Raw genomic sequence first — 13,915 nt, 5'->3', positions numbered from 1 at the left:
TTGGTTTCTCTGTGAAAGGGAGGGTGGAGAGGCTGGGCTGGGGGGTGGGGGGGGAGAGAGAAAGAATAATGCCACAATTATATTATGCATGCCTCGTCTGAGGTTGTGGCCACACAGGCGTTGCATTGATTAGGCTCAGAACATGAGAATGGTCACGCTGGGTCCGGTGTTGTGGTTAGGTAATTTTAGATTTTGGATTTTAATGGGACTCTGGGAAGAGGAAGGGGGCTGTAAATTTGTTCTGTTTTGCTTATTTAAAAATGTGGTGGGCCGCTTCTACTGGGCTTGGGGAACCTCCCGATCATTCTGCTGAGTGGGGCCTTCAACGCCTGCCCTAAAGTCCTGTCCCAATGGCACCACTGCCTGTGTGATATGATGGATCCATCTAGTCCAGGCATAGGCAAACTCCGGCCCTCCAGATGTTTGGGACTACAGTTCCCATCATCCCTAGCTAACAGGACCAGTGGTCAGGGATGATGGGAATTGTAGTCCCAAATATCTGGAGGGCCGGAGTTTGCCTATGCCTGATCTAGTCTCTTAAGAGTAGCCAGCTCACAAGCAGGCTCTAAAAGGGACAGCCAGCTCCTGTTGTTTATTCCCATTATCCAGGAATAAGAGGTATACTGCACTTGGCTGTGGAAGTTCCATTCTTAGCAGCTGTGGTGTCTTGTGATTGATAGATGTATATTCCATGAACTTGTCTAGGCTATATATATATATATATATATATATATATATATATATATATATAACACCTCTGCTAGTGGCCATTGCCAGATATTGCAGAACATGGATTCCTGTTTTTGCAGGTTACCTGGACAAGAGAAAAAGGGAATTCACAAATAAAGTATCCATTGGTTTTCCTTGCTTCCACATGAGGCGTGTGCAGGTGGGGACCTTGTGCATCTCCTGCATTCTAGCAGAAAACGGGGAACCAGATGAGCAGATCTACTACACACGTGCTTTGCTTCCTTTGCGAGAATGTCTGAAGCCGCTCTAAGGCAATGATATATCTGTAAGGTCCTTTACCAGCCCTTCAGCATAAGGTCCCAGAGTGGGTTACAACAATGCAATACACAGTTCAAAAAACAAACAAAAGCCCTCCCACTGGAAGAGAAGAGTCGAAATTCGGCAAAAGAGGTGGGTCCCATGGAGCAAATACAGTGGCACCTTGGTTTACAAACTTAATCCGTTCCGGAAGTCCGTTCTTAAACCAAAGCATTCTTAAACCAAGGCATGCTTTCCCATCGCAGCGGGGGACTCAGTTTACAAATGGAGCACACTCAACAGGAAGCGAAACATGTTCTGCTTCCAAGGCAAAGTTCACAAACCAAAACACCTACTTCCGGGTTTGCAGCGTTCTTAAGCTGTTCTTAAACCAAGGTACCACTGTACCTTAAGTGCCGAAGATCTGGGTAAAGAGGTACATCTTCAGCATACAGAAAAAGCTATACAATAAAGACACTAGATGCACCTCTGTGGGGAGGGTGGGTGCAACATTTAGGGGCTACCACAGAGGAAGCCACAATTCCCTTCGCTTCTGAGGGTTCGCCTCTGCTGAACTTAACCCCCAAGAAGATCAGTAGGGATGGAGTTGGAGGTATTTGGGAGCCAGTAAATCACTGAAGGAGGGACGCGGGTGGCGTTGTGGGTTAAACCAGAGCCTAGGGCTTGCCGATCAGAAGGTTGGTGGTTCGAATCCCCGCGACGGGGTGAGTTCCCGTTGTTCGGTCCCAGCTCCTGCCCACCTAACAGTTCGAAAGCACGCCAGTGCAAGTAGATAAATAGGTACCGCTCCAGCGGGAAGGTAAACGGCGTTTCTGTGCGCTGCTCTGGTTCTCCAGAAGTAGCTTAGTCATGCTGGCCACATGACCCGGAAGCTGTACGCCAGCTCCCTCGGCCAATAAAGCGAGATGAGCACCGCAACCCCAGAGTCAGTCATGACTGGACCTATTGGTCAGGGGTCCCTTTACCTTTCAAATCACTGAAGACCATATTCCCCAAACTTGGGACTCCAGCTGTTTTGGGACTACAGTTCCCATCAGCCCTGACCGCTGGTCTTGCTAGCTAGGGATGATGGGAGTTGTAGTCCAAAAGCAGCTGGAGACCCAAGTTTGGGAAACACTGCTTTAAACACTAAAGCAAGCACCATTTCCTTTTGTTTGTCCACTGGATAATTCCAGAGAAGAGAGGATATTCACTCTTTCCATCTTTTCCCTCATTGTGCAAACTTGTTGTGTGTTTGTACCTCCCATTTAGGGCAAACACACACATTTCCAAGCCACAGTAGTCCAAGGATAGGGGCCTGTGGCTGCTCAGATGTTGCTGGACTCCAACTCCCATCAGCCACAGCCATCAAAGCCAATGGTTGGGGATGATGGGAGTTGGAGTCCAATAATGTCTGGAGGGTCCCGGGTTACCTATCCCTTCTACATCTTGATGGGGTTATTTTCCAGCTTGGGACAAGAATAAAGAAAGGTGAGAAGTAGTAATGGAACAACTGAGGAATGCTCAGTTGGTAGAGCGTGAGACTCTTAATCTCAGGCTTGTGGGTTTGAGCCCCATGCTGGGTGAAAGATTCCTCCAGTGGAGGGATTTGGAGTAGACATGATCCCTTCCAACTCTATGAGTCTATTAATTCTTTTCAGGTCCACTGTTTCCCTACTCTGAACTGCACCAGCCTGTGGGGTCTTCAGACATGTTTGTGTGATTTGAACTTTAGATATATAGATAAACTAAAAAAAAATTATCTCTCATACTGACAATACTTCATTTAGAAATAAAACGCATAGTTCCCTGGGGCTCAAACTTGCCTCAGAGTTATGTCTCTGACCTAAGTGACCTTAGTGGCAATTTCAGATGCATAGAAACTGGTTGTGGGCACTTGGTGATGATCAAGGATAGGCATGCTGCTCAAGATTCAAAAGTCAGCTGTTCTGTGTTACTACTTCACTTGTTCTGGCTTCGAAAATAAATTCCAGGACCAAAACCTGGTGAGACCTGATTTATAGACCACCGTAGGTTTCTACAGGTGTATGTGAGCTTCTGACTTTAGCAGAGCTCCTCTGTCCAGCACAGAGTTCTTTGTTCCCTTTCATATGTTTCATAAACAAGAGCAGTGTGTTGTTACACCCACCCACACAGCAACACATGCCAAGCTTACCTGCCTAACACATGACTTCCTGCCTCTGTAGTCAAATTAGGCACTCTCATTGTGGGTCCGTTCTCAGAAGTTCTCTTGTTAGAATATGTGTAGCTGACTGACACTTTCCTAAGTGCAGTGAGTGTTCCACACAGTTATTTGTTCCACTGTTATTTCTTCGAGTTGTCTACTGTCATTTCTCAAAAGCTAATAAACACTTTTAAAAAAATAACCAAAGCTTGCATACGCCTTTCATAACTTAAATTGATCCAACTAGGAAATGATACCATGCCCACTTTTATCAAGAGTATGTAACAGGTTGAAAACGCATAATCATAATGTTCAACAGACTGATCTCGTGCATATTTACTCAGAATATATTCAAAGGAGTTTACTCTCTGATCAAACATACATAAGAGTGTCACTGTCGAAGTTTCCTTCCTTCCTTCCTTCCTTCCTTCCTTCCTTCCTTCCTTCCTTCCACCCTGTTTTGTTAAACCAGACAATTTAAGACCTAGAATCACATAGTGATAACCTGGAATTCAAATGCTTCAAAGCTGAAGGGCAGCCATTGACAGTGTCTTCATGCATAAGGCTTAAAGTTGCTTTTCCTTTGTGAACTAAATGTATATCCTGCATTGCCCAAAATGCACATTTGCATCACAAATGACTCTCCTCTACTTTACCTTCTTTAGGGACAAAGGAAGCATAATGTCAACTTCAGCCTCATATGAAAAGAACCTGTGATCGATCACCTTGCCTGCCTTTGCTGCTAAATCAGAGTTGGAATATGGAAGAAACCAGCGAGAGTTATTTAGGCTGTGTACACCTTACCGTATCCTCTGGGTCCAGTGCATTCCCACAGCTGGTATTTGAACATGGTGTTGTCCACAACCCTGTAGTTTCTTGAGAAAATACTGCTATTTGGTGCATTTCCCCTCAAATCAGCTGAAAGGAAAACCTAAGCCACACTCACTTTGCAATTGAGCTTTTACATCCTGCTTTTTCTTAAAAGGCTGTTTAAGCTTTTTTGTGTGAAGGGGGAGAGATTAAAGTCACTTTAAAATAACTTCTTTCACCTGTGCCAAGTTTACATTCCTCCCCTCCTCAGTTTAATAACTTGTGGCAACCCTCCTTATGACCTTCCATTAATACAAAATATTCTCCAGTAATTTCCCTTTCTTCTTTGCTTGATCAAGCCAAATCTGATATGGTACCTCAAGCCAGCAGTCTATCCAATTGGCAGGCACAACGGGGAAGACAACTCACGCCTGGTATCTGTGTGATAACATGCTTTTCATGTATCGTGTATTTACACACTGCCAGCCTTCAAGTCTTCGTGAATGGCGCCCTCATGAGGTTTTAAAGATTACTCCTTATTTTGGGTACAGATGTGAGCAGGCCCCACTAGCTCAGCAATCTCCAGATGTGCCTGCAATTAATCAGGGTGTCCCTGATAAATTCAGAGCCTCCAAGTGTCCCTGTTTTCCAGGGACAGTCCCAGATTTACAGAAGCCATCCTGGTTTTGGATTTGATCCTGGAATGTCCCGCTATTCCTTAAGGTAAAGGGACCCCTGACCATTAGGTCCAGTCGTGACCGACTCTGGGGTTGCAGCGCTCATCTCACTCTATGGGCCGAGGGAGCCGGCGTTTGTCCGCAGACAGCTTCCGGGTCATGTGGCCAGCATGGCAAAGCCGTTTCTGGAGAACCAGAGCAGCGCACGGAAATGCCGTTTACCTTCCCGCCGGAGCGGTACCTATTTATCTACTTGCACTTTGACGTTCTTTCGAACTGCTAGGTTGGCAGGAGCTGGGACCGAGCAACAGGAGCTCACCCCGTCACAGGGATTCGAACCGCCTTCTGATCGGCAAGTCCTAGGCTCTGTGGTTTAACCCACAGCGCCACCTGCGTCCCTATTCCTATTCCTTAGGACGTCCCTATTTTCATCAGAGAAATGTTGGAGGGTATGGAGTAAAGCGACTACCAAGCCAAGGAAATAAGCATCTTTAGAAGGCAGCCCTGTAAAGGGAAGGTTTTTTTTTATAATGTTGAATGTTTCATTATGTTTTTATGTGTTGGTAGCCACCCAGAGTGGCTGGGGCAACCCAGTCAGATGAGCAGGGTATAAATAATAAAATGATAATGGTGGAATAGAGTGCCTCTATTTTAACCGGAGAAATGTTGGAGGGTATGTTCATTTCCCCATTTTTTCCTTCAAGATGAATAGTTTTGCCAGGGGTCGGCAAGGCTTACCAGCCATGGGCCGGATCACTCCCGTGGAGATTGTCCGTGGGCCAGACTGGCGCAGCACAACACTGGAAATGGCGTCTGCGCATGTCCGCAGCGCCGGAAATCGCTTCTGTGCATTCCCAGACGCCGGAAATCGCACCTGCGCAGAAGCGATTTTCAGCATCTGGGAATGCGCAGAAGCGATTTCTGATATCTGCGCGTGTGCAGACGTGATTTCCGGTGCCGGTCGGTGAGTCCCCGTGCCGCACTGCGCCAGTTTAGCGCAGCATGCGGGGAACTCGCTGAGTGGGTGGCTCAATTCGGGGGCGGCTCGTGGGCTGGTAAAACGGTCTTCGTGGGCCGGATCCAGCCCATGGGTCGCACGTTGCCGATGCCTGAGTTATGCAGTCCAAAAGCTTAAAAGTCATAAAGCATCTCAATCCAGTAAGCCGGTCATATTCCAGAGTCTGTGTTACTTAAAAGGTTTCCATTCAGTTATTCCTAATATAATGAAATGTAAGAGTCAGTGTGCTGTGTGCAGTGTGGTTAGTGGGTTGCACTCAGACTTGGGAGAACAGGGCTCAGATTCCCACTTGCCCATGAAGCTCAATGGGTGACCTTGGGCCAGTCACTCGCTCTCAGCCTAGCCTACCTCACTGGGTTCTTGTGAGGATAAAATGGGGAGGGGGGGAGAACTATGTATGTCTCCTTGAGATACATAGATAGAACCACGTAGGACGACAAAAAGACTTCCAGTGCCTCTTGCACTGTGGCCGAAACACATCCCTCAGCATTAGAGAGAAATTATGTATTGCAATAGCCTAACGCATAGAAATGTGTTTGAGAAAAATTAACAAAAGACTTTTTTGGCAGGCCGAGAATGCAGCAGGTTGACTGCAAGCTTCAGAAACGGCATCCAAATGAAAAGGAAGCCAGCCGGGCTGGGCTAACATCTGTGCACCAGAGGCATGGTGGTTTTGAATCCTGTAACCAGATAGGAAGCGAAGCTTAAAAAGAGTCTCAGATAATTGTTTTCATCCAGAGATTCCCAGAGCTGAGTCGAGCAAGCACTTTGCGCAAGCACAGAAGATTATAAAATGACCAGATGCAACAACATGCTTTAAAGGGACCACTCCCTCCCAAAAGGGAGTGTTAATTTCATTTTCAGTCCTTCTCTGGCTACTTTAAGCAGCCAGAATGGACAAGGGTCAAGTGCACACAGATGGTCAGCTGTATACTTCTAAAGAATTCTGACCACATCTGCAGGCCTCACAAATGGAGGAAAAAATATCCACAGAAGCTGGACAAGCAGATGTGAATGATGTCTCCACTGGTGTTCCATTCAATGTAAAATCAAGGCAGGGTGCAAGCAATTTTATTTGGAAAGAGTCTCACAGTGGGCAGAGGAGGACTTCTCCAGGGGGCCAGAAGGTAACAAATGGAAACCACTCCAAACGGCAGGTGCAATGGTGGCAGTTGTCTCCACAAAATAGGTCCTAAAATGTGCTTTAGTCTGTGTTTAGTCAGATTCAGTTCTTTTCTCCGCCATCTCTCCAGCAGCATTTGCTGCCGTTTCACTTAGGTAAGCATGCTTTGGAAATCTGTGAAGCATTGCACTTATTCTAAGCGGCGATATCTAAATATGCCCCAAGATTGCTAACTCTCCTTCAAAACAAGCTATTTGTTAATACACTTCAGGGATGCTATGGACTGACAGAGCAGAAGGTGAGGTCTGGGAATATCCCGGGGGCATAGCTGTCAACTTACAGATTTGAAAATAAGGGACCAGTAGCCTTGAAAATAAGGGACCAGCAGCCAAAATAAGGGACCTGCAGCCTCACCTGTTCCAGGCACACCAGTCTTCCTGTCCTCCTGCAGTCTGGTCAAACTCATGCTGGTAGCTTCGAGAACATTGTCCAACCAACTTTGTAACCAGAGTTTCAACTGAATAGAATCTGAATCACATGCACCACAAGGCCTATGCAGCCCCAACTTAAGATGGCTCCCTGGCCTGGCTTTGCACTGCAAAGTTTGCAGCAGCACGTGCAACAAAATGGCGTCCAGCATTCAAAAAAACCCTCAGCTTGCATTAACTAGCCACACACAAGGCATGCAAGCTCCACCCCCCAGTCGTTCTTAGACTTCTTATTGGGTGAGCAACACAGCCAAGCAACACAGTTGGAGCCTCCCTCCTCCCTGGCCGGCAGGGAGGGAGGGAGAGGAGCTGCTTCCTTTGAAATTTAAGGGACATCATTTAAGGGACATCCATCAATAAGGGACAGCAGTGGGACATGGCGCTGGAATAAGGGACTGTCCCTTCAAATAAGGGACACTTGACAGCTATGCCCAGGGGTGAGCTAGACCCCTCTGGGTATTGGACAAACACACTTTCTGCATTTCTGTTTCATGCATTTTCACAGATGTCCACCTGAGGGCACCAAAGCAGAGAGGGAAAGTGAAAAGAAATGGCAGCGGTAAATCAATTTCTGCCAAAATCTCTTTGGGCCTGATTTGCCAACAGACGTCAACACACACACACACACCCATTTTCCATGCTTTGAGCATCCCTCAACCTTGAAGCATTAAGATGTGACATGCTCCACCTGCCAAAAAGGCCTTGTTTTACCTGCCCAGAGAGAGTGATACCCATTGACAATGCCTCACAGCACCACCACCTCCCAGACCCCCTTAGTCAGCCAACGTCAAAATGTACTTTTGATAACTAAGGGGGGAACTGGGGAGGGAAGCAATGGCAGGGGTGGGGAACTATTGAAGAGGAAAAATTGAAACAGAATGAACTAATGGATCAAAACTAAAATGTCCTTAACTGCTGTAAATGGGGGACATTGCCCAGATAATTTATATAATTTAATACAGTGGTACCTCAGGTTAAGAACTTAATTCGTTCTGGAGGTCCTTAACCTGAGGTACCACTTTAGCTAATGGGGCCTCCCACTGCCGCCACACAATTTCTGTTCTCATCCTGAGGTAAAGTTCTTAACCCGAGGTAACATTTCTGGGTTAGTGGAGTCTGTAACCTGAAGTGTCTGTAGCCCGAGGTACCACTGTACATCAATATCTCTCACTTACTTGAAAATGCTCAGGCCAGGGGACACGCAGGTTTTGTTTTCATTTGCCATTTTAAGTCTCAGAACAACCCTGCAAGGTGAATTAGGCTCAAATGCAGGTCTTTTCCACACTTGCGCTTGTCCTGTGCTGAAAATAGTTGTTATTGTTGGTGGTATTGTTGTTCTATTTATACCCCACCCATCTGGCTGGGTTTCCCCAGCCGCTCTGGACGGCTTACAGCATATATAAAAAATTGTAAAACATCAGACATTAAAAATTTCACGATACAGGGCAGCCTTCAGATGTCTCCTAAAAGTCAGATAGTCGTTTATTTCCTTGATTTGGGGAGGGGGTGCATTCCACAGGGTGGGTGCAGATCGTAGCAGTTTTCTGCTTGCCCACACTTTGTAGGCACAGATCTGGGTGGTTTTGCCTTTGCCCTGCCTCTTTGCCCCAGAAAACCTGCTCTTTAGCACTAAATCGGAATGAGCAAAGCAATCTGTGGAAAAACCTGATTGCCAGTTGTTCTAATTCGGCACTAAAGACTGGGTTTCTTCTGGGTTTCCTTGGCAGGGCAAACAGAGAGGTGTGGATAAGTTAATAGTGACAGACCGCAGGTCAACCAGCAAACTGCAAGGCACAACAAGTCTGCCACTCACAACCCCCCCCCCCCGACTGTTGAGGTTATTTTCTGCAGTGCAGACGGGTCCATTAGAGCATTAAAGGAAGATGAACTACCCTGCCCTCAGCCCTCCTCTGGTCAGTTGGCAGGGATCTCTTTCTCTGCAGGAAAAAGCTCCTGTTGGGCTTCTTGACCACTCTTGCGGTTGTTTTGTGTGCTTTTGGCCTCTTTGTCTCTTCCTTCTCCTTGTTTGTTGTTGTCTTTCCTTCACTGAAACAGAAGACATTTTAAAATCCCTAATGAAACGCCTGTGGGTGTGGAACTTTTCATCAGGCTGGATGTTAAGCGGTGCATGGGAAGAGAGAAAGCTGGCTTGATGCTGAAGCCACAAAGTCTGCATTTTGCCGCACTCTTAAAAAATGGAGTGGAGGCGGGAGATAGCAGATGAGACTGGGGCGAGGCTGTCATAGGTGCTAGGCAGATTTCACATTGCACTGGGGGACATAAGCTTTCTGTGCCTTGGATTCAAGCAGACATCAGGCATGGCTCTGTCTCTCTGGCTTCCCAGCTTGCTTCCTCCTGCTTCTAGCTCTCCACTCTGGCCTTTTGTCTTTCTAACTGCCAGAAAGTTGAGGGAGAAGAGCCCACCCATGTGTTCTCTAGCACAGAGCCACTTCCTTTGTTACCTTAATGACTCATACCATGCCTGGCTATTTCCGCAGTTGAATCCCGGTTGGTTCCAGGAACTCAAGCATACAGCCTACCCCTTTCCCCACCCCAAATCGCTATGTTGGCATTATGCCTCCCTTGACCTCCTTAAGATGTTTCAAGGAGATGCTAGAAAACATTGGATTTATTTTCAGCTGCTAACAAATGAAGCATTATGCCTTACAGAAAAAAGAGATTGCCATCAAACATGTATTTGTTGTTGTTTAGTCGTTTAGTCGTGTCCGACTCTTCGTGACCCCATGGACCAGAGCACGCCAGGCACTTCTGTCTTCCACTGCCTCCCGCAGCTTGGTCAAACTCATGTTCGTAGCTTCGAGAACACTGTCCAACCATCTCGTCCTCTGTCGTCCTCTTCTCCTTGTGCCCTCCATCTTTCCCAACATCAGGGTCTTTTCCAGGGAGTCTTCTCTTCTCATGAGGTGGCCAAAGTATTGGAGCCTCAGCTTCACGATCTGTCCTTCCAGTGAGCACTCAGGGCTGATTTCTTTCAGAATGGATAGGTTTGATCTTCTTGCAGTCCATGGGACTCTCAAGAGTCTCCTCCAGCACCATAATTCAAAAGCATCAATTCTTCAGCAATCAGCCTTCTTTATGGTCCAGCTCTCACTTCCATACATCACTACTGGGAAAACCATAGCTTTAACTATACGGACCTTTGTCGGCAAGGTGATGTCTCTGCTTTTTAAGATGCTGTCTAGGTTTGTCATCATTTTTCTCCTAATAAGCAGGCATCTTTTAATTTCGTGGCTGCTGTCACCATCTGCAGTGATCATGGAGCCCAAGAAAGTAAAATCTCTCACTGCCTCCATTTCTTCCCCTTCTGCTTGTCAGGAGGTGATGGGACCAGTGGCCATGATCTTAGTTTTTTTAATGTTGAGCTTCGCTTCAGACCATATTTTGCGCTCTCCTCTTTCACTCTCCTTAAAAGGTTCTTTAATACCTCCTCAGTTTCTGCCATCAAGGCCGTGTCATCTGCATATCTGAAGTTGTTGATATTTCTTCCGGCAATCTTAAGTCCGGCTTGGGATTCATCCAGCCCAGCCTTTCGCATGATTAATTCTGCTTATAAGTTAAATAAGCCAGGAGACAATATACAGCCTTGTCGTACTCCTTTCCCAATTTTGAACCAATCAGTTATTCCATATCCAATTCTACCTGTAGCATCTTGTCTCACATAGACTTCTCAGGAGACAGATGAGGTGATCAGGCACTCCCATTTCTTTAAGAACTTGCCATAGTTTGCTATGGTCGACACAGTCAAAGGCTTTTGCATAGTCAATAAAGCAGAAGTAGATGTTTTTCTGGAACTCTCTAGCTTTCTCCATAATCCAGTGCATGTTTGCAATTTGGTCTCTGGTTCCTCTGCCCCTTCGAAATCCAGCTTGCACTTCTGGGAGTTCTCGGTCCACATACTGCTTAAGCCTGCCTTGTAGAATTTTAAGCATAACCTTGCTAGCGTGTGAAATGAGTGCAATTGTGCAGTAGTTGGAGCATTCTTTGGCACTGCCCTTCTTTGGGATTGGGATGTAGACTGATCTTCTCCAATCCTCTGGCCACTGCTGAGTTTTCCAAACTTGCTGGCATATTGAGCGTAGCACCTTAACAGCATCATCTTTTAAAATTTTAAATAGTTCAGGTTTTACTGGAGCATAAAAATATGGAATACATAGTTGTGGTCTCTGAATTTAATCAACAGAAGTCCAAGTTCATGAAGGTGGGCAGCAGCAAGATAATGTTTGCTAGGGCATTTGTGGAATGATAAATGTGTCAGATATTTTTAGTTTTTCTTTCCTCTTTTTAATATTTTGTTTTTCGAGAAAGAGAGAGGTGGGATATATTTTTGCCATGCAGTGGTGGAGAGCAGGCGGGCGTCCCGAGGGCAGGGTGCGCCACCTGTGGGGGTGGGATGCCCAGCGCGGGGGGGGGGGCAGCCGCAATGGAACCCCACCAGGATCGTGCTGCCGGGAGTGGTGTGCTCCCCCCCGCCCCCCTCTTCCTCTGCCAGTGTTGCAATACACTGAAGAAACTTCCACAAAAGAAATATGCTCTTCCTTAAACAGTTATTGTAGTGAACTCTTCCCCAGTTCCTCTGCCCTTCCTCTCAGAAGACAGAAGAGTTTGTCAGGCAGCCTTGAGCTGTTTGCAAAAAACCCAAACAGGCACCCTCACTGCATCAGAACTTTATCACCCACTGGGATGGTGTTTAGTCTGTAGGGTGACATGCTCATTGACAGAGGCAAAGGGCAGGGAGATGAACTTCTAAATATTAGAACCGTAGAATTGTAGAGTTGGAAGGGACCCCAGTGGACATCTAGTCCAACCCCCTGCAATGCAGGAAACTCAGCTAAAGCATCCATGATGGATGGCCACCCCCTTCACGGTTCTAACCTGCTATTCATCGATCACTGTTACCATTCCACACCACTTCTTTTTCTCTTGCCCCAACCCCAAATATTGCATTGTTCCTTGAACTTTTGTGAGACAGAAATCCACATCATGATCCCCCCCCCCCCAAGCCTCAAACGGACCCTTTAATGTGAGTGACCCTTCTCTCTGTTAAACCAGTCCTTTATGAAGAACAGTGAGGACTGGAATTGTCACTCTGAAAGGAGCATACATGGTTTGCATGCAATAGGTCCCCAGTTCATTCCGGTTCTCCAAGTAGGGTTGGAAAAGAACCTTGCCTTGCCTGAAACCCCGGAGAGCTTTCTCTCTGGGTTTCCCAAACTTGGGACTCCAATTGTTTTTGGACTACAACTCCCAGGACTAGTGGTGAGGGATGGTGGGAATTGTAGTCCAAAAGCAGCTAGAGACCCCAGTTTGAGAACGCATGGTGTAGACAGTAGTGAGCTGGATGGACCATTGGTCTGATTTAGTATAAGGCAGATTCCTAGGGATGCGGGTGGCGCTGTGGTCTAAACCAGTGTTCCCCAACCTTGGCCCTCCAGCTGTTTTTTTTTTTTTTTTTTTTTTTTTTTGCATTTTAAAATTTTATTGGTTTCCAACCAATTATACATTTTATCCATGTTACAACATTTTTATCCATTTTTGACTTCCTTCAGCGTTACTAACAATCATTCGTAGTTATCCTTTCTTACGCATTCCATTCTTACATATTGCCATTTTTCCTCCCTTCTTTCCATATTTCTAATAGACAATACTTATTGAATCTTTACAGTGCCTCTTTAAAACCCACTAGCGTTGTATTTACATCACAATTATTTTCCAGATAACCCACAAATTTTCCCCAGTCTTGTATAAACTTTTGGTCTTTAGTATGTCTAATTTTCCCTGTTAATCTGTCAAGTTCTACATATTCTGTCAATTTTTCTCTCCACTCTTCAACAGTCGGGACTTCCTCCTGCTTCCATCTCTGAGCTAACACAATTCTAGCAGCCGTTACCGCATACTGGAAGAGCTTACGATCTTTCCTTTCAATATCCTTTCTTACCATACCCAATAGGAAGCTTTCTGGCTTTTTTGCAAAGGTGTATCTCAGCATCTTTTTCATTTCGTTGTAGATCTCCTCCCAAAAACTTTTAATTTTTTTACATTCCCACCATTGGTGATAGAATGTCCCTTCTTTCTGTCTACACTTCCAACATTTGTTGTCTGCCTTGTACATCTTTGCCAGCTTCACTGGTGTCATATACCACCTGTAAAGCATCTTCATCATGTTTTCTTTCAATAGGGTACACGCCGTAAATTTTATATTCACCTTCCATAACCTATCCCAGTCTTCCGATTGGATACTATATCCAAAGTCCCTCTCCCACTGAACCATCACTGATTTTACTTCTTCGTCCTTCGTATTCCACTCCAGCAGCATTTTATACATTTTTGACAGATTTTTATGTTCATTATTTATTATCTCTTTTTGGTATCTAGATTCTTTTTCCTCATAACCCCTTTCCTTCACCTCTTTTTTGAACATTTCATTAATCTGAAAATAGTGCAGCCAATCATATGTAAGGACTTTGACCTGGTCGTATGACTTTATTTTCCACTTTCCTCCATCATTGGTCACCATTTCTTCGTATCTTCCCCACTTTCCTCTCATATTGATTTTCTTTACGTCCATTATTTCTAGGGGGGATAACCAGTGGGGAGTTTTTGGTTCTA

General features: G+C 45.7%; 1 protein-coding gene across 2 annotated transcripts in view; it reads left to right on the top strand.

The window, feature by feature from the left end:
* LOC310690521 (uncharacterized protein) overlaps positions 1-13,915 on the top strand; it is a 49,997-nt gene that overhangs the window by 172 nt on the left and 35,910 nt on the right. The window contains exons 2-4 of one of the 2 annotated variants that reach the window (XM_083469600.1): positions 810-889; positions 3,838-4,010; positions 6,247-6,804. The gene's annotated coding sequence lies outside the window, so the exon portion shown is untranslated. The remainder of the gene's footprint in view (positions 1-809; positions 890-3,837; positions 4,011-6,246; positions 6,805-13,915) is intronic. The other variant, XM_083469601.1, reaches the window with a different exon arrangement.

This window comes from Podarcis liolepis, assembly GCF_965112155.1.
Source record: "Podarcis liolepis genome assembly, chromosome: 13".
Classification (NCBI taxonomy): Eukaryota; Metazoa; Chordata; class Lepidosauria; order Squamata; family Lacertidae; genus Podarcis; species Podarcis liolepis.
Note: the sequence above shows the minus strand (reverse complement) of the source record. Positions and strands in the feature narration are given on the sequence as shown.